The sequence below is a fragment of the Cynocephalus volans genome, chromosome 10, assembly GCF_027409185.1.
Source record: "Cynocephalus volans isolate mCynVol1 chromosome 10, mCynVol1.pri, whole genome shotgun sequence".
In the NCBI taxonomy this organism is placed as follows: Eukaryota; Metazoa; Chordata; class Mammalia; order Dermoptera; family Cynocephalidae; genus Cynocephalus; species Cynocephalus volans.
This window is the reverse complement of record NC_084469.1, coordinates 104,922,915-104,941,421: the sequence shown is the minus strand read 5'-3', so window position 1 is coordinate 104,941,421 and position 18,507 is coordinate 104,922,915. Positions and strand designations below refer to the sequence as shown.

The 18,507-nt window shown below is 51.1% G+C and overlaps 1 long non-coding RNA gene across 1 annotated transcript; it reads right to left on the bottom strand.

Annotated features, from left to right (window-relative positions):
- Positions 1-8,498: 8,498 nt before the first annotated feature.
- Positions 8,499-18,132, bottom strand: LOC134387043 (uncharacterized). Its single transcript, XR_010024571.1, has 3 exons — positions 18,049-18,132; positions 11,116-11,236; positions 8,499-8,790 (listed from the first exon to the last, which is right to left on the bottom strand). It is a non-coding gene; the product is annotated as an uncharacterized LOC134387043 (long non-coding RNA).
- Between the last annotated feature and the right edge of the window lie 375 nt (positions 18,133-18,507).

The following is an 18,507-nucleotide window of genomic DNA, read 5'->3' as shown; positions in this document are numbered from 1 at the left end:
TTTTCTGATTTGGGGCATTTTTTTAGTTAAGGTGAAATTCACATGACATAAAATTAACCATTTGAAGTGTACAATTCTACGGCATTTAGTACATTCACAGTGTGATACAACCACCACCCTTATCTAATTTCAAAATATTTCTATCACCCAAAAGGAACCCCGTACCCCTTAGCAGCCACTCCCCTCTCCCCTCCCCCAGCCCCTGGCAACCACCGAACTGCTTTCCGTCTCTATGGATTTGCCTGTTGGGGACACTTTATAGAAATGGCATCATACATTATGTGGGCTTTTGTGTCTGGCTTCTTTCACCCAGCATAACTTTTTCGAGGTTCATCCACGTAGTAGCGTGTGTCAGAGCTTCATTCTTCCGTATGGCTGAATCATATGGCATGAATGGGCCACATCGTGTTTATCTACTCATCTGCTGCTGTGACACTTCCGTTGTTTCCCCCTTTTGGCTGTCGTGAACTATGCTGCTGTGAACATGGGTGTACAAGTACCTGTGTGAACATCTGTTTTCAATTCTTTTTTTTTTTTTTTTTTTGTCTTTTTCGTGACCGGCACTCAGCCAGTGAGTGCACCGGTCATTCCTATGTAGGATCCGAACCCGCGGCGGGAGCGTCGCCGCACTCCCAGCGCAGCACTCTACCGAGTGCGCCACGGGCTCGGCCCTGTTTTCAATTCTTTTGTGTCTATACCTTGGAGCGGAATTGCTGGATCAAGGGTAAATTCCATGTTGACCTTTCTGAGGTACGTGAATTATTTTGAATAATACACTTATTTAATAGGATATATCTAAAATATAATCATTTCAACATGTCACCAATATGAAAATCATTGTGATCTTTTACATTCTTTTCCTCATACTGAGTCTTTGGAACCCAGCACTGTATTTTACATTTCAGAGCACATCTCAATTAGCACCAGTCACATCTCAAGTGCTCCATAGCCACCTGTGGGTCTTAGTGACCACACTGGACAGCACAGGTCTAGCCTCACACCCCTGGCACCATTCTCGAACTCTATTGTGCCTGGGCAGTCACCTCCCTCTGTTGCTTACCAGTGTGGCAGTGTAGGATCCCACTCTTCTGTGGGCCTTGCGAGGTCATCAGCGATTGAATAGGTGGCACCTGGACAGTAGGGTTGAACAGACCATCCTGCAATGCCTCCTCTGCTACTTTGAGCAATCATTTCAATGACCCACCTCCCCCCCACATACACACATGCCCCAACCCATGACCTCAACCTCCTAATCAATAAAATCCATAAAATGGGAGCCCATCCCAAAGTGCTCGCTGGCACTGTGTGTACCCGTGGTGCCTACCACAGCTGCACACTACCATGGTATAAAAGCAAGAGGACATGATTGTGTGCCTCTGGGAGGAGGAACGTTCGTTGGAATCATGCAGGAGTTACCCAGTGTCTGAGCCTGTTTTCTGTCACTTAGCATATTGGAAACAGGATAATTGTTAAAGAAATAAAATTCATTTCTTACAGTTTGGGAGGCCAGGAATTCCAGTTTGGGCACATCTGGTAAGGGCCTTTTCGTTGGTGGGAGCTCTCTGCAGAGTCCGGAGGCAGTGCAGGGCGTCACATGGTGAGGGGTAAGAACGTACTAATGTGCTCACTCAGGTCTCTCTTCTTAGAAAGCCACCAGTTCTACCCCCATGATAGCCCATTAATCCATTAATAAATTAACAAGGGCTCTGCTCTCTTAAAGGCCCCACCTCTCAACACTGCCACACTGAGGATTAAGTTTCAACATGCGTTTGGGAGGGGACATTCAAACCATAGTTCCAGAGGTCACTGCATAAGCCCAGGGAGCCACCGCTGGCCTTCAGCTCTCTGTGGGCACCCCTGACTCAGGGCCGCTCAGTGGACTTCTTATACGGTACAGAGCCGGGGCAGGATGGGGAGGGCAGCCTAGGCAGCGAGACATCCAGGGTCCACAGGGCTGCTTCTCAGGGAGATGCTCCCAGGCTCTTGGAGAGAACCGGCCAGGCCTCGCTCTAACCCATTCATCCTGGTGAGGATCCAACACTGGAAGTGGAGAAAGTAGCCTTTAAATATAGTTCAGCCCTGGGCCGGCCGGTGGCTCACTCGGGAGAGTGTGGTGCTGATAACACCAAGGTCACGGGTTCAGATCCTATATAGGGATGGCCGGTTCACTCACTGGCTGAGCGTGGTGCTGACAACACCAAGCCAAGGGTTGAGATCCCCTTACCGGTCATTTTTATAAAAAAATATATATATAGCTCAGCCCATCTGCTGCTGCAGGACTGTGGCCCCATGCTGCATGCAGTCGGAGCCAATTGAAGGGGGCCAGAGGCCACCCCTGACCCAGCCAGCCTCCCTCCGTGCCAGGGTTGCAGACGCCCCCACCTCTCCACCCTCCCACTCCTTCCCTGGAAGCCCCAAACCACCCACCAGATGGCCCAGGCTCAGAGGTCTAGGCTTTCTGTAAATATGAGATATAAAAAGAAGCGTGGAATGGAAATGGCCACTGGCTTGCTAAGAGATGCCACCCCCACGCTGGCCGCAGCACCGCAAACACCCCCCCACACACAGATGTGGGCTCAGGCACTCGCACGCTGACACATTGTGACAAGCTGGCATTTAGAAGCAGGCATAGGAGGCCAGCCAGCTGGGGGAAAGCCAAGCCTGACTTTACTATGAAACCTCTCTCCTTGGGCGGAGCTGGGCCCTCAAAATTGTAAATGGTGTAGGTGCCCCAGGAACCCACCTCTCAGCGGGGATACCAGGACACTGGGGGGCTCTGGCTGCTGGCCCAAGGCAGGAGTCCAGCCCTACCTTGGCCCTCCCAGGCTCTGAACACACATGCAGGATGGCCACGGACGTGACCATCAATCATCCATGGGGGCCGGCCAGTTAGTTCAGTTGGTTAGAGCGCAGTGTTATATCACCAAGGTCAAGGGTTCGGATCCTCGTACTGGCCAGCCATCAGAAAAAAAAATCATCCTGCCTTCTGTCCCTCAGCCCCACCTCCACCTGGCCACGCAGCCACACTTCTGCCCGGAGAGTCCACCTCTCCATGCCCGCTTCTCTGCTTCTGCAGACCCTTCCTCCTCCATCTGGATGTCTGCAGCCCCCACCCAACCAGCCTCTGGGCTCTCTGCTTATGCACCCCACCCAACTGCAGCCTGAGAGCTCCCAATACCCACCTGGAGCCCCCTCAGCCCACCTACCTTCCCGTGCAGCTGACCAGTCCCTTCGCTCTGCTTATCCAGCACTTTTTGCTGTGCCTTCTCCTGGGGAAAGTTTCCAGGAGACCTGAAGAATAAGGTAGGAGGAGAAGGCAAGGGGACATCTTGTGCAGAGAAGGAAGCTTCCAGAAGGAGCAAATTGAAAGGACCAAGAAGCAAATTGCACTGCTTGGGATGATTTGATCTTTATCTTGAGGGCAGTGGGGAGCCACTGAAGGCTCAGGAGAGCTGGCATGCCCAGACTTCCATATGTAAAAGCCCTTAGAGACAGCAAGTAGAACAGTGGTTGCCAGGGGCAGGAGGGAGCAGCAATGCAGAGCTGATGTATAACGGGTACAGAGTTTCGGTTCAGTATGATGAAAGCATTCTAGAGAAAGTTGGTGGTGATGGTTGGACGCCAATGTGCTTAATGCCCTTGAGCGACACACTTAAAAGTGGTTAAAATGTTAAATTTTATGTCAGGTATATTTTCACACACACATGCGCAAACTTGAAAGCTCATTGGCTAAGGTGGAAACAATCCAAATGTCTATTAACAAATGAGTGGATAAACAAAATGCGGTAGATCCATACAATGGAATACTATCCAGACATAAAAGGAGCGAAGCTCTGATCCACGCTACAACATGGATGAATCTGGAAAACATGACGCTCAGTGAAAGAAGCCAGACACAAAGGGCCACCTAGTGGATGATTCCATTGATATGAAACGTCTGGAATAGGTAAACACGTAGAGACAGAAAGCAGACTGGTGGTTGTCAAGGGCTGGGGTGAGGGGCATGGGAAGTGAGCGTTCAATGGGGACAGAGCTGCAGTTTGGGAAGATGAGAAAGTTCTGGAGATGATGGTGTAGGTCATTGCATAACGATGCGAATGTACTAAATGTTTCTGAAATGATCACGTAAAAATGGTTAACTTTAGGTGACATGAATTTTGCCTCAATTAAAAAAAAAAAAGAAAAGGGCTGGCTGGTTAGCTCAGTCAGTTAGAGTGTGGTGCTGATAACACCAAGGTCCAGAGGTGGGTCCCTAAACCAGCCAGCCACAAAAAAAAAAAGCATACAAAATTACAACTAAATAGGAGGATTAAGATCTAGTGTTCTCTAGTAATGTAGGGTGACTACAGTTAACAACAGTTTATGGTATATTTTCAAATAGGTAGAGGAGAGGATTTTGAGTGTTTCCCAACACAAGGAAATGATAAATGTTGGAGGTGATGGATTTACTGATTATGCTCATTTGGTCATTACACATTGTGGGGCTGGCTGGTTAGATCACCGTGTTATAGCACCAAGGTCAGGGGTTCAGATCCCCATAACTGCCAGATGCAAAAAGAAAAGATCATTACACGTTGTACCCATGTATCGAAATAACACACTCTACCTCATAAATATGTACAATTATGATGTGTCAATTAAAAATAATATAAAGACTAAAAATAATAAACCCCCCCCCAAAGAAAAACAAACCTCACAATGGAAAAAAAGGGGCCAGTAAGCCCAGTTGGTTAGAACACGATGTTATAACACCAAGGTCACAGGTTTGGGCTGGCTGTTTAGCTCAGCTGGGTAGAGCACAGCCTTGTAACACCAAGGTCAAGGGTTTGGTTCCCCATACCAGCCAGCCACCAAAAAAAAAAAAAAAAAAAAAAAGTCCACAGGTTTGGATCCTGTACCAGACAGCCACCAAACAAACAAACAAAAAATAAGAAGAAAAAGGAACGCCCACTGGTTGTACTGAGAAGACGAGATGAGAGGGCAGGGAGACCACTGAGGGAGCCAGGGTATGTCTCCAGGTCCAACACAGTGACATGTGATGGAACCCAGTATGGACAGTGACAGTGGGTGGGCCGGGAGACACAGACGGTCCTTGGGACCTGGGGACTGGGGTTAAATGGGAGGTGACTCAAGGAATAGTTCTGCCCCATCTGCCAGCTGGGGGTGGGGCCGTGAATTCCAGCCTCCTGGCCTTTGCTCCTGCTGTTCCTGCCACCAGCCTACCCACCCCAATGCTCAATCCCACTCCACCCTGAAGGCCCAAATGTTCCCTCCTCCCTGGAGACCATCCAGTGTTAATTATCAGACCTCAGTGTATCCTCATGCCACTCTGGGCTCCAGATCCCACCCGCCTCTTTGCTGTGCCAGTGAGATAATGGCCCTTGTAGTGGATTGAATTATGTCCCCCCCAAAACTCATTGAAGCTTGAATTGTGTGCCCAAGTTTTATGTATTATAAACTTCGCCCTGGGGCCGGCCCGTGGCTCACTCAGGAGAGTGTGGTGCTGATAACACCAAGTCAAGGGTTAAGATCCCCTTACTGGTCATCTTTTAAAAAAAAAAAAAGAAAAGAAACTTCGCCCCCATTGTGACTGTTAAGAGGGTGGGAAATCCTACTATGGCAATTGAAAGGAGCCTTGAAGGGGTGATTAGATTAAAATTGGCAGTCATGGGCATGGTTCTGAGGGCTTTAAAAGAAGAGAAAAGAGAGTCTGTCTCTCTCTCTCTGTTATCTCTGCTTCCACCATCTTGCAATATGAGACCCCTGACTGGGAAGGCCCAGTCAGTGGCAGGTTGAGGTTAAGGTCTCAGGCACTTTAGAACAGGGGTCTGCAAGCTTACATTTACCTCCAATGGGAAATATTTTCAGTTTCAAGGGCCAGACAGTCTCTGTCGCCATGACCCAACTCTGCTGCGCAGTGTAAAAGCAACCACCAATAACAGGTAAATGAATGAGCACAGCCATGAGCCAATAAAACTTTATTTGTGTACACTGAAATTTCAATTGCATAAACTTGTCCCATGTCATGAACTGTTCCTTTTGATTTTTTTTTTTTTTTTTAAAGATGACCGGTAAAGGGATCTGAACCCTTGACTTGGTGTTGTTAGCACCACGCTCTCCCAAGTGAGCTAACCAGCCACCCCTATATAGGGATCCAAACCCGTGACTTTGCTGTTATCAGCACCACACTCTCCCAAGTGAGCCACAGGCTTGCCTTTTTTTTTTTTTTTTTTTCCCAACTATTTAAAAATGAAAAAATTCAGATCACAATACTGGCCAGCAACCTAAATAAGTAAATAAATAAATGGAATTGAAAATGAAAAAAACAGGCCGAGCCTATGGCGCACTTGGGAGGGTGCTGCGCTGGGAGCGCGGCGACGCTCCCAGTGGCCGCGGGTTCGGATCCTATATAGGAATGGCCGGTGCACTCACTGGCTGAGTGCCGGTCACGAAAAAGAAAAAAAAAGAAAAGAAAATGAAAATGAAAAAAACAACTCTTAACTCACAGGCTCTACAGAAACAAGCAACAAGCTGGATTAAGCAAGCCAGACTTTAGATGGCCCCAGCACCAGCTCTTGCCCTACTCTGGCCAACATTTGCCTCTTCTAATATCATATTGGGGAGTCTGGAAGGATATTCTGGTTTTTTAAAAAATTAATGAGCTGGGGCTGGCCAGTTAGCTCACTTAGTTAGAGCACAGTATTGCTAATACCAAGGTCAAGGGTTCAGATCCCTGTACTGGCCAGTTGCCAAAAAAATAATAATAATAAATGGACTGGCTGGTTAGCTCATTTGATTAGAGTGTGGTGCTGATAAAACCAAGGTCAAGAGTTTGGATCCCTGTACCAGCCAGCCATCAAAAAAAAAAAAAAAAAATTATTATAAGAATAATATACGCCTATACTGTTAGAAGCAAAAGGCCACATGGAACATGAATTAGTCCGTTTTGTGTTGCTTATAACAAAATACCTGAAACTGGGTGATTTATAAAGAAAACGAAATTTATTGCTTACAGCTTCTGAGGCTGGGAAGTCCAAAGTCCATTTGGTGGTGGTAACAGTGACTCAGGGGTCTCACATTGCAAGATGGTAGAAGCAGAGAGAGCAGAGAGAGAGAGAGATAGTCTCCTCTCTCTTCTCTTAAAGCCCTCAGAACCATGTCCCTGACCACCATTTTTTTTTTTTTTTTTTTTTGCCTTTTTCGCGACCGGCACTCAACCAGTGAGTGCACCGGCCATTCCCATATAGGATCCGAACCCGCAGCGGGATCGTCGCTGGGCTCCCAGCGCTGCACTCTCCCGAGTGCGCCACGGGCTCGGTCCCCTGACCACCATTTTTAACCCATTCACTACTGCATGGTCCTACAATCCAATCACCTCATCAAGGCTCCATCTTTCAACTACCATAATAGGATCCCCCACCCTCTTAACAGTCACAGTGGGGGGCTAAGTCTCTAATACATAAAACTTGGGGGACACAATTCAAGCTTCAAGAGAGGTTTGGGAGGACATAATTCAATCCACTACCAGAGCAGTAATATACAAAGTAAAAACCCAGAGTCCTGCTATACCAACTTCTCTCTGCCAGCCTGCACCTATGGCCTCACAGAGAGTTCCCTACAATCAACTGCTAGAGGAAGAAAAGACTCGGGCATGATTTGCAGAAGGTTCTGGAGATCTCTAGGCACCACCTGGAAGTGGACAGCTGCAGCACTAGGCCTTTTTTTGGGACATCCGTGAAGGACAATGGTGGAGGGAAATCCTCCCCGAGGGCAGAACTTTGAGTAGTGCACCTGGCTGTTCATTGCACCTGGAAGGAAAAATAGCCAGAGGTATCCTCCCCGCTGGCTGGATGGTCAGGGACTTGGGAGGAACATGACTGGAAAATTGGTGACAAGGAGGTCTGGGAAATCATATGTGGATAGATCCCGCTAAATGGGCAAGAGTCTGGCCGGTTAGCTCAGTTGGTTAGAGTGCAGTATTATAGAACGCCACAGTCAAGGGTTCGGATCCCCGTGCTGGCCTGCTGCCAAAAAAATAAATAAATGAGAAAAAAAAAAAAATGAAGATAATTATGTCCCATGTGAGTCTTCCCCAAAGGGTGACTCAGTAGAGGAGGTTTTTAAGTGGATAGGATGACCCGTTTTGTGTGACTAGCAGTCGGTCTCTTCCCCCAACCACCCTGTCATCGCCCAGTGAGCAAAGTGGTCATGATGCCCAGCCCTCTCTTACCTCCTGCCCGTGTGTGTGTGTGTGTGTGTGTGTGTGTGTGTGGCAGCTGGCCAGTACAGGGGTCGAACTCTACACCTTGACGTTATCACCTGCGCTCACTGGCCAGCCCATCTGGTCTATATCCTGACTGCTCTAACCACCACCCTGACAAATCACTGTTTCTGAGTGGCTCCCAGGGCAGGCACCTGTCCCAACTTGCACAGATGTGTCTCCAAGGCAGGAAACTCCATGCCCTGGTAGGAGCAGGGGATTTACACCTGGCAGCCTGCTTTCCTCCTCCCTGCACTGTGCTGCCCCCCCACATGCACACCTGGGCATCCCTAAAGCCAAAGCAGGAGGAGGAAACACTTACAGCTTGGTGACTTGCTCTGTTTTGCTTTTCAATGGAGGTAAAGCTCACATAACATGAGATTCACATACAAATTCACATAACAATACCACATGACCTCACTTATACATGGAATCTAAAAAAGTCAAACGAGGCTGGCTGGTTGACTCAGTGGGTTAGAATGCGGTGTTGTAACACCATGGTCGAGGGTTCAGATCCCCATACTGGCCAGCTGCAAAAAAACAAAAGGAAAGAAATGTCAGACTCATAGAAATGGAGAGTACCACAGGCTGGGGGTGAAGGGACTGAGGAGATGTTGGTCAAAGGACAAAATTTCAGTTAGACAGGTGGCATAATTTAATTTTTTTATTTTTTTTATTTATTTATTTTTTTGTTGTTGTTGTTTTTTCGTGACCGGCACTCAGCTAGTGAGTGCACCAGTCATTCTTATATAGGATCCGAACCCGCAGCGGGAGCGTTGCCGCGCTCCCAGCGCAGCACTCTACCAAGTGCGCCACGGGCTCGGCCCGACAGGTGGCATAATTTAAAGAGATCTATGGTGACCACAGTTAATAAGAATATATAGCCTCCCTGAAAATCGCTAAGACAATAGATGATAAGTGTTGTCACCAGTTAAAAATCAGTGTTAAATATCTTGATTTAGCCATTCCACAATGTATACATATTTCAAAACATCATGCTGTGTACCATTAATATATACAATTTTTACTTGTCAATTAAGATAAATAGAAAGAAAAAATTCATGGGCCGGCCCATGGCTCACTTGGGAGAGTGTGGTGCTGATAACACCAAGGCTGCGGGTTCGGATCCCATATAGGGATGGCTGGTTAGCTCACTGGTGAGCGTGGTGCTGACAACACCAAGCCAAGGGTTAAGACCCCCTTTCCAGTCATCTTTAAGAAAAAAAAAATTCACGAAACAGGAAATAGACATTTTAAAGTGTACAATTCAGTGACATTCAGTGTATTCACAATGTGGTGCAATCATCACCTCTATCTAGTTCCAGAATATTTCCATCATCATCCCAAAAGGAGACCCCAAACCCATCAGCAGACACCCCCATCTCCTCTCCTACCAGCCCTTGGCAGCTACTAATCTGCTTTCTGTGTCTATAGATTTGCCTGTTCAGAACATTTTATACAAATGGAGCCACACACTGTGTGGCCTTTTGTGTCTGGCTTCTTTCACTGGGCATGTTTTTGAGGTTCCTTCATTCCTTTTCATGGCTGAGTAATATTCCATTGTGTGACTGTACCACAATTTCTGTATTCGCTCATCCACTGATGGACATGTGGGCTGTTTCTGCCTTTGGCCTATGTGAATAGTGCTGCTGTGAATGTGGGTGTAAAAGGATTTGCTTGAATCCCTGTTTCAATTCTTTGGGGCATGGTAACTTGCTTTTATCCTCAACAATGTAGCAAATACATCCCATCTGCAGGCCCGCTCTGTACCCAGTCTTCAGTGTTTTATGCCAGGAACTTAGAAAATGTATGTGGAATGAATCTATCAATCAATTCATCAATATTTAGATGAGCCTTTCCCCAGCAGTACTGAAGTTTTTATTTATAGAGAAGCTGGATGGTCAAGGTTAGAGTTTTAAATGCATGGCAGCAGGGGGTAAAGTCAGGTGAGCCCAGCAAAACAGAGGGAGGGTGTGAAGACTCCTTCCTGGACTCTGGGGACCCAAGTAGCTTTCTGGAAAGGTCCCACCCTGTCCTGTCCTCAAAGCCTGATTTTAAGGAACGGGGTGCTGGGCTTACCCCAGGACAACTGCCCAGAGATTGTGACCAGCCCAGATGGTGGCGCCTAGTCGCAGCAAGGGTACGCCTAGACAAGGGTGATACAGTCAGTTGGTTAGAGTATGGCGTTAGTAACGCCAAGGTCAAGGGTTCAGATCCCCATACCGGCCAGCTGCTAAAAAAGAGTGACCTTCCCCCCCCCACCAAAAAAAGGGTGACCATCCTGCTGGGCTCACTCCCTGTCTGGCCACTTGCTTCTCGCAGCCCACACAACAAATGCTGGGGATGGGAGGACCCAGGAGAAAGGGGCACAAAGTAGACAGGACAGGATGAGCCCCTGGACAAGCTCCTGTGGAAAGGATCAGAAGAATCACACAGAAGCCCAGGAGGACCCTGTGTCTACCCACCAGTGCAGTGTGGCTGTGAGCAGAATGGCAGGCCACCTCAGTCCCTGCCGCCATCTGGGGAAGGCCCCTTTCTCCCCTTCTCCCCACCCCCTACATCCACCATCTTCCAAATCCCCAGGTTGAACTGCTCCAAGACACTGCCCTGATGCTTCAGACACTACACTGCTCATTCACGGTTATGGTCAGAAGCCAAATATGCTAGCATATCACCCTTCTTGGAAAGTTGCCATCAGGAGCCAGGTCTCTACCACTGGGGAGAAGTATGAGTCCCTGAAGACCCCTATGCACTCCTGGGCCCCAGGCTACCTAGGAGAAACAGGCTGACAGAGGCCTGGTCAGAGGTCTTTGCCTCTACCCCAGGATGGTGGCTCCTTTTGCAGAAACACAGACCTTGCTTCTTCTTCAGATGTCCAGAGCATTCAAACATTCCCCTCTCCAGGCTGGCTGGTTGGCTCAGCTGGTTGGAGTGCAGTGTTGATAACACCAAGGTCAAGGGTTCAGATCCCCCTACCTACGAGCCACCAAAACAAAACAAAAAAAAGAAAAAGAAAATACATTTGGCTCTGCCGGTCTCTGTCGCAACTGCTTTACTGTTCCATTGTGGTGCAAAATCAGCCACAGACAACATAGACATGAATAGATATGACCAGTGTACACTTAATTTACAAAACCTGAAATTATAATTTCATACCACTGTTACCTGTCATGGAATATTCTTTTGTTTTCAACCATTTAAAAATGTAAAAACCATTCTTAGCCCAAGGGCTGTGCAGAGACAAGCGGATGTGGCTCACGGGCTGTGGTTTGTCAACCCTGGTCCAGATGGCCTGGTGTTCTGCTTCCTGTGTGTCCCATGGGGCCTGGAGACAGGCTAGGCTGTGCACCCGGGGATGCTGCATGAACGACCTCCACAGGCATGAATGGTGACCACAGCAGGCTGGCTTTGCAGCCGGCCGGGCCAGCAAGCGAGCCCTGACACCTTCGCTTCTCTCCTGAGCGTCCTTGGGAAAGCTGCAGAACCTCTCTGGGACTCAGGGTTTCAGCTGTAAATGATCCTGATGCCAGGTCTTTTTGGTTTGCTGCGAAGACTGTATCTGGTCCTGTGTAGGTCATGCTTTAGCCTCGGAGACGACTTCATTTCCACAGCATCCCTGGAAACCTGGGAGCTGTCTTTAAAGGGGAGATGGCGGGAGCTTCCCTGCACTGGCCCCGGCCCCCAGCCTCCTGCCTCCAACCCGCCAGGCCGGCGCCAGAGCCTGCCCAGCACCACACACACATTCTCGTCCTGGCCTAAATATATCCCAGCCTCAGAGCCATTCCACGCCCCACACTCACTTCCACCTTCCTGCACAAGCATGGTGCCAGGGGGAAAATCCCATTGGGTAGGGGGAGCAGGAAGAGGAGGAGGAGGAGGGAGAGGCCAGTGTGACCAGTCTGAGATGTGGCCTCAAGGGTCCTGACTGTGATGGGGACGCAGGGAAGGCCAAGGATAAGGAGGGCTCCCCACCCTGCACCCTGTTTCTCTCCTCGCCTCAGCAGCTCTGAGTCACCATTCTGGCAGCCGCTGGCCCAGAGCCAAGGCTGGGTGGGACCTGAGGACGGAAGACAGGCGGGAGACCTACTTGAGTCTCTGGTTTCTCCTCCGCGCCCACAGGGGCCCTGTCTCTTGGCACACACACCCTGGCTCCCGCCCAGTAAATCCAGAGGCAGGGTCAGGGCTCCCCACACCCCCTGGCTCTGGGGCCACCAGGGCCACCGCCCACCCCTGGGAACCAGGAAGGAGGAAAAAGACAGCCTGTCTCCAACAGCCTGGGGCTACCACCCAGCAATCCCACCCACCAGGGGCTGGGAAGCCAGCCACTCTCTCTCCAGGCAGAGGGGCTGCGCAACAGGAAGAGACTCAGCCCAGACTGGTGGCCCTGCTGGGGTCCCACCAACCCCTCCCCAAGATGCCAGAACCTACCAACCACCTCTACCACCAGGACTCAAACCAGGCTCAAAGTGATATGCATCATGTCACTTTGCAGGTTGGCACAAGCGTGGAGAGGCAGGACAGGCAAAGGCAGGTGGTGACCTGCCTGCCACCCCACCTCACCATTTGGCAACTTCTGGGGACATGTTCAGTTGTCCTAACTGGGGATGGGGTTGCTACCAGCACCTAGTGGGTTGCTGCTCAACCCCCTAAGATGCACAAGACATCCCCACCCCAGAATGAACTGGCCCCATATGTCGATAGTTGAAAAACCCTGGTATAGGCCTGGATTCAAATCCTGTCTCTGCTACTTTTTAGCTGTAGAGACTGTAGTAGGCAAGTTATCCAACCTCTCTGTGCCTCAGATTCCTCAATGCAAAAGGACTCAATGACCATACGAGCAAAGAGTTTAAACCAGTAAGCAAGTGTTTTTGTTTTTTTTTTAACTTACACATTGTAATTGTACATACTCTTGGGGTACAATCTGATATTTTGATATATTGTGTTTTATAATAATAGCATTTATTATTATTGTCATTCTATTTTTGTTTTGTTTTGTTCTTTTAAAAAATTGGGCCGAGCCCGTGGCACATTCGGGAGAGTGCGGCGCTGGGAGCACAGCAACGCTCCCACCGCGGGTTCGGATCCTATATAGGAATGGCCGGTGCACTCACTGGCTGAGTGCCGGTCACGAAAAAGACAAAAAAAAAAAAAAAATGACCGGTAAGGGGATATTAACCCTTGACTTGGTGTTGTCAGCACCGCACTCTCCCAAGTGAGCCACGGGCCAGCCCCCCATTATTGTCATTCTTAAGACCTCAGTCTCCAAGTCCCACAGACCCAAATTCAAATCTGACACTTATGTTAAGACAAGTGAACAGATATGATGTTGATGGGGGGAGGGGGAAGAGGGAACGGGGGAAGAGGAATTGGTAAAGGGACATGAAAATCAACTATGTTGTATGTTGATAAATTAAAATAAAATAAATAAAAATTTAAAAATTTAAAAATTAAAAATCTGACACTTAGCTAAACTTGGGCAAGTGCTGCTGTGTCCTGGAGCCTGGGCTTCCTCAGGAGCTCAGCACAGATACCACGCCGCCTGTCTGGAGGGTCTCTGGAGGCAAGAGGTGAGCTACTGAGTGTGCAGCCCTGGTGCACACTGGAGACACAGGGGTGGGAGCAAAGGAATGTGTCTGAACTTGGCAGTGCCCAAGCCTAGAAGGGGCATAAAGGGGCTTAAGACCACCTGGTTTCTGGGTACCAGGAGTGCCATGGTGACAGAGCAGGATGGGCTTGGGTGCAATAGGAGGTGGAGAGAACGTTTCGGGAAGTACAATTCACGCTGGCCTGGAGGACCAAGTGGGAGAGGACTGTGCTGTATGTTGTGGCTGGAAAGCCACCAGAGGCCCGGCCAACCTAAGGAGTGGCCAGCAGGGAGGACAACCAGAGCATTCATTCGAGCTGAGCATCTGTCCCCAGCTTTCCAGAATTTACAGGCCGGCTGCAAGATGGGTAGTCACCTAGAGTGGGGTATAGGCACACTGGAGTTATCGAGGACCCTCAGGGGGAACCTCAGCCCATCTGAGGCAGCCTGAGGGTGGGGCTGAGAATTTCCCTGTGTGGCCTGTGTGCAGCGGTGAGGAACCTGCTAGGCCTGGACACGTCAGCTCAGGGTACTGGGGAAGATCGAGCCTGCCCACCCAGTCTGACCAGAAATTCAGATCCAAGCTTGGGATATAAGGCCATAGGGGTGGATCCTGACTCCTGCCTCCCCAGCCTTCAGGGACAGGACTGGCTTAGTCAGAGTGGAACTGCCGGGAGATGGTGTGGTGTGTATTCCTCCCCCATCCCCAGGGATATCCAGAGTCATGAGAAAGAGGGAGAGGGAGAAAGGAAGGAGGCAGGGGACAGAAGGGAAAGCCCAGGCTGCACTGGAAGACACAGAAGTGCCCACCGAGTGTATGTTGAACCCCCCTCGCCACCTCCCACAGTGGCCTCATCGCAGCAGCAGCAGCAAGAGCAGCCACCGGAGACACAAAGCAGAGAGAGGTTAAGACTCCCAAGGTGACGATAAGCCTTGGCGGGTCCCAGGGTGGTCCCCTTTGGCAGCCTCAGTTTCTCTCCCAGACCTGGCTTCACACCCATTCCTCTCAGAGGGGAATTCCTCATCCTTAAACACCATGACACCACTTTGAAAATCCCAGTGTCTAGGGCCGGCCCGTGGCTCACTTGAGAGAGTGTGGTGCTAATAACACCAAGGCCACAGGTTCAGATCCCCTTACCAGTCATCTTTAAAAAAAAGGAAAAGAAAAGAAAAAAATTAAATTCCAGTGTCTGTTTATCAGGTGGGGATTGATTTGGAGGGTACCTGGGGTTATACCTGGAACATGGTACTACAGATTTCAGCTGACTCTCCAGGATGCAGCCTGAGGGGGTGAAAGGATCCCAAGTGCCCCACCCCACCCGACACTGAATCTGAGCACTGCAGCCAGCAGGGGCCCAGCAGTAAGTAACTGCAGCCGGCTTCAGCCTTCCCAGTGGTGAGGAGCCCAGTCAAGTTTCATTCCAGAAGCATGGGCGGGAGAGAGGGGAGGGGGCCTCAGGTGCTGGCTGCTTGGCAGTGGGCAGGCCTGGGGCTCATGTCCCAGAGCAGCCCCAGCCCCAGCCCCAGCTGCTGGGCTGAGGCCTGGGCCCCTGTGGCCTCTGACACCCCCCTGAGTGGGCAGCTTCCCAACAGGTTCTGCAGGCGCTTTAGAACAGAGGGCGTGCAAAGCAGTGGGACATTCCATTTCCCGTGTGCTCAGCTAGAGCTGGCAGCTCCCAGACACCAGCACAGCACAGGGTGGGTGTGGAGCAGGCAACAGCAGCCCTTCTAGTCTAGCATTTTTGTGTTGCTCAGTAAATAATCATCATAAAACACACAAACAAACAGAAAACTCCGTCCTCATCAAAGCCCTGGGCCGAGTGGGCATAAATTGGCCCCTGGGGAAGTTTGCACCTTGAGGAAGGAGGAGAAAAGATAAAGAAAGCAAATTAATCTAAGAGGAAACCTGCGGGTGATCAGCTGCAGATAGGAGGAGAGGAAGAGAAGAGACGGCCCAGTCCAGGCAGGAGACCTGGCCATTTCTCTCATCCTCCCCTCCCCCCCAGTTCTCTTTCCTTATCTAGAAACCAGAGATAAGGAGGCCAGTTTATGCAAAAGTCCACTGCCCAGGACAAAGGTCCCTCTCCCCTCCCCCCAATTCCACAAGAGGAAGAAAAACAATGGACTTTGCTCTACTAGATGGTGACCGTGGATGCATTGCTTAACCACTCTGGGCCTCAGTTTCTGCATCTGTAAAACGGGGCTAACAAAGGTGCCTACTTTTATCCAGAACCAGGCTTGCAGGGAGGGTTAAGTGAACACATGGAAGGAGCCGAGCACAGCACAGTTTGAAGTCAGCATCAATAAATGTCTCTTCTCCAGGGTTCCATCCCTGCACAGGCTGGCCAACCCCTCACCCCCACTAAATAAATAAATGTCTCTTCTGACTATGGGGGTGGGGGTATCTTGTCTGTAACTAACTGGAAGGCACCAGGGCAGATGCTGAGTCTCCAGGGGCCTTCTGAGGCTCATGGAATCTTCTGAGGGCACTTCTCAGGCTGGCTGTGTAAACAGCAGAGACTGTGGGTGAAGCCTCAATTAACACAACAGCTAATTCCCCCAACATGACTTCCCAAGGCTCTGAGGAGGAGCAAACCATTTCCATGTCTCCTGGACTGCTTTGTGCTTGGGGAGAATTCCCTAAGCCCAGGGAACCAGCTCAGGGAACTAGAACAGTGGTTTGCAAATATGGCTGTCCCCAGGATTCACCTGGGACGCCTGGGTCCCCCACCCTAACCCAGTTCATCACCCAGAGACCCTGTTGTAACCTGTCTGGGGTGCAGCCTGGGACTTCTGAGAGTTCAGTGCAGTGGCCTCTCCCAGGCTAGCCCTGCCTGGTCCCTGTGACTCCACCGAGAAGGGAAAGGTCCATACCCATCTCACAATGTCCTAATCACGTTCACAAAAGCCTCAGTTATCACTACAGCTAATCTACACCGCCCCATCCTCCCTGCAACAAGGCCCGCCTCGGCCTGGCAGCTGCGCTCGAAGGGAAGGGTTAACAGGAAGCTACAGGCGTCCTGCAGCACAGAAGCCCCATTGTTCTCCAGCCGGTCACCTCCCGCTCGTGCAGGAAGACCCTCCGGGGAGCCCCTTCAAAGGGGCCATGCAGTCTCTCCAGGCTGCAGGCCAGCCCTTCGGGAAAGCAAGCGCAGGAAAAGGAAACCAGCCCGGTGCGGGCTCGGGGAGGCACAGCTGTCACTGCAGTCTCGGGGGGTTTCCGAGGAAGGGGGGCTCTGCCTTACTGCCCCTGCAGTCCCCATCTGGAAGCCGGAAGGCTTTGATCTCGGGCTTTTAGGTACAAGTTCAGCTTCTGCCGCCCCCCACTTGATCCCCTTCCCTTCCCCTCTGCCCCCCCCCCCAAGCATTTCGGTCAGAAAGTTTCACGCTCCACCCCTCCATCTGATTTCAGATCTCTCCTCCAGGTCCCAACTGTCAGCTTTTTCTGATTAGCAGACCCGGGTGGGGTGGCCTGGATTTCGGGGGGAGGGGGCGCAGGGAGGAGAATTGTTAGCAATTCCCTGGGAGCCCCTGGGGGCGGGCAGGACCAGGGCGAGCAGCTGGCAACCAGATGTGGGTGGACAGGCGGAGGGGGAAATTAATTGGTGCCAGTCGGGTGGCCGGCCGGCTGGGAAGGCAGGACCCCAGGGGACCTGGCCAGCCGCCTTGGTGTGGGAGGGATGAGGGTGACGGTGAATGCTGAGATTATTTCTAAACTGAGAGTCAACAGTGTACTGGGAGAGGCTGGAAGACAGGGAGAAATAAAAAGGGCAGGGAGAGACAGTAGGGCTGGGGTCCAGAAGGATTTCTGCTGAGAGGGGTTCACAAAAGGGCCAGGTAGGGAGCAGGACAGGCGGAAAGCCTCAGCTCTCCTGGACAACTTGGAGAGACCCAAGCTTTCCTTAACACAGAGGCGGTGGGAGCCTCAGGAAACAGATAAGAACGGTCCCCTGCACACAGGTGCAGATCTGTGCACCCCTAAACACAGGTGTGTGGGTCTGAGCTCCACTAGACGCTGCGATGGGGGTTCTGGGGCCCTCTGGACACAGGTGGGGGAGGTCTAGGCCCCCCTGAGCACAGGTATGGGGGTTCTGAGCTCCCTTGACACAGGTGGGGGGGCTTCGGCAGCCCCCAGGCCAAAGTGGTAGCGTGACCCTCAAACTCCGACCAGCCCCCTTTGTCTTCCACTTTCTCGGCCATTTACCTGATTCGAAGCCGGCCCCCGCCCCCGGCCGCACAGGGCGGGCTGGTGGGGGGATAGATCTCGAGAAGGGGAGGGGGCGGGGCCACGCGCTGAGGGTTGAGGCGGAATCCGGAAGGGACCGGTTTGCGGGCGAGGGGCGTGGCCCGGACCACCGACAACACTGGGAGGAGTTCTTGGAAGTCATCGGCTGTAGAGCGCGGGGGCGGGGCCCAGGAGGGGCGCGGGGCGGGGCATACTTTGCATGTCCCGCCCCCTGGTTGTGATTGACAGTCTCCTCTTCCCCGCGCGTTGGTTCGTTACCCAACCCCAGCGCCCGGCCTCCGGCTCAAATTTCCGCGGCTCGATCGAGTCCCATCCCCGCCCGGCTGGCAACTGGGCCACGGCGTGGCCTGAGTCGTCTCCCTCGCTCGGGGTCAGTGGACCTCGCCCAGGGTCCCAGAACCGGGCAAACCGGTCTGG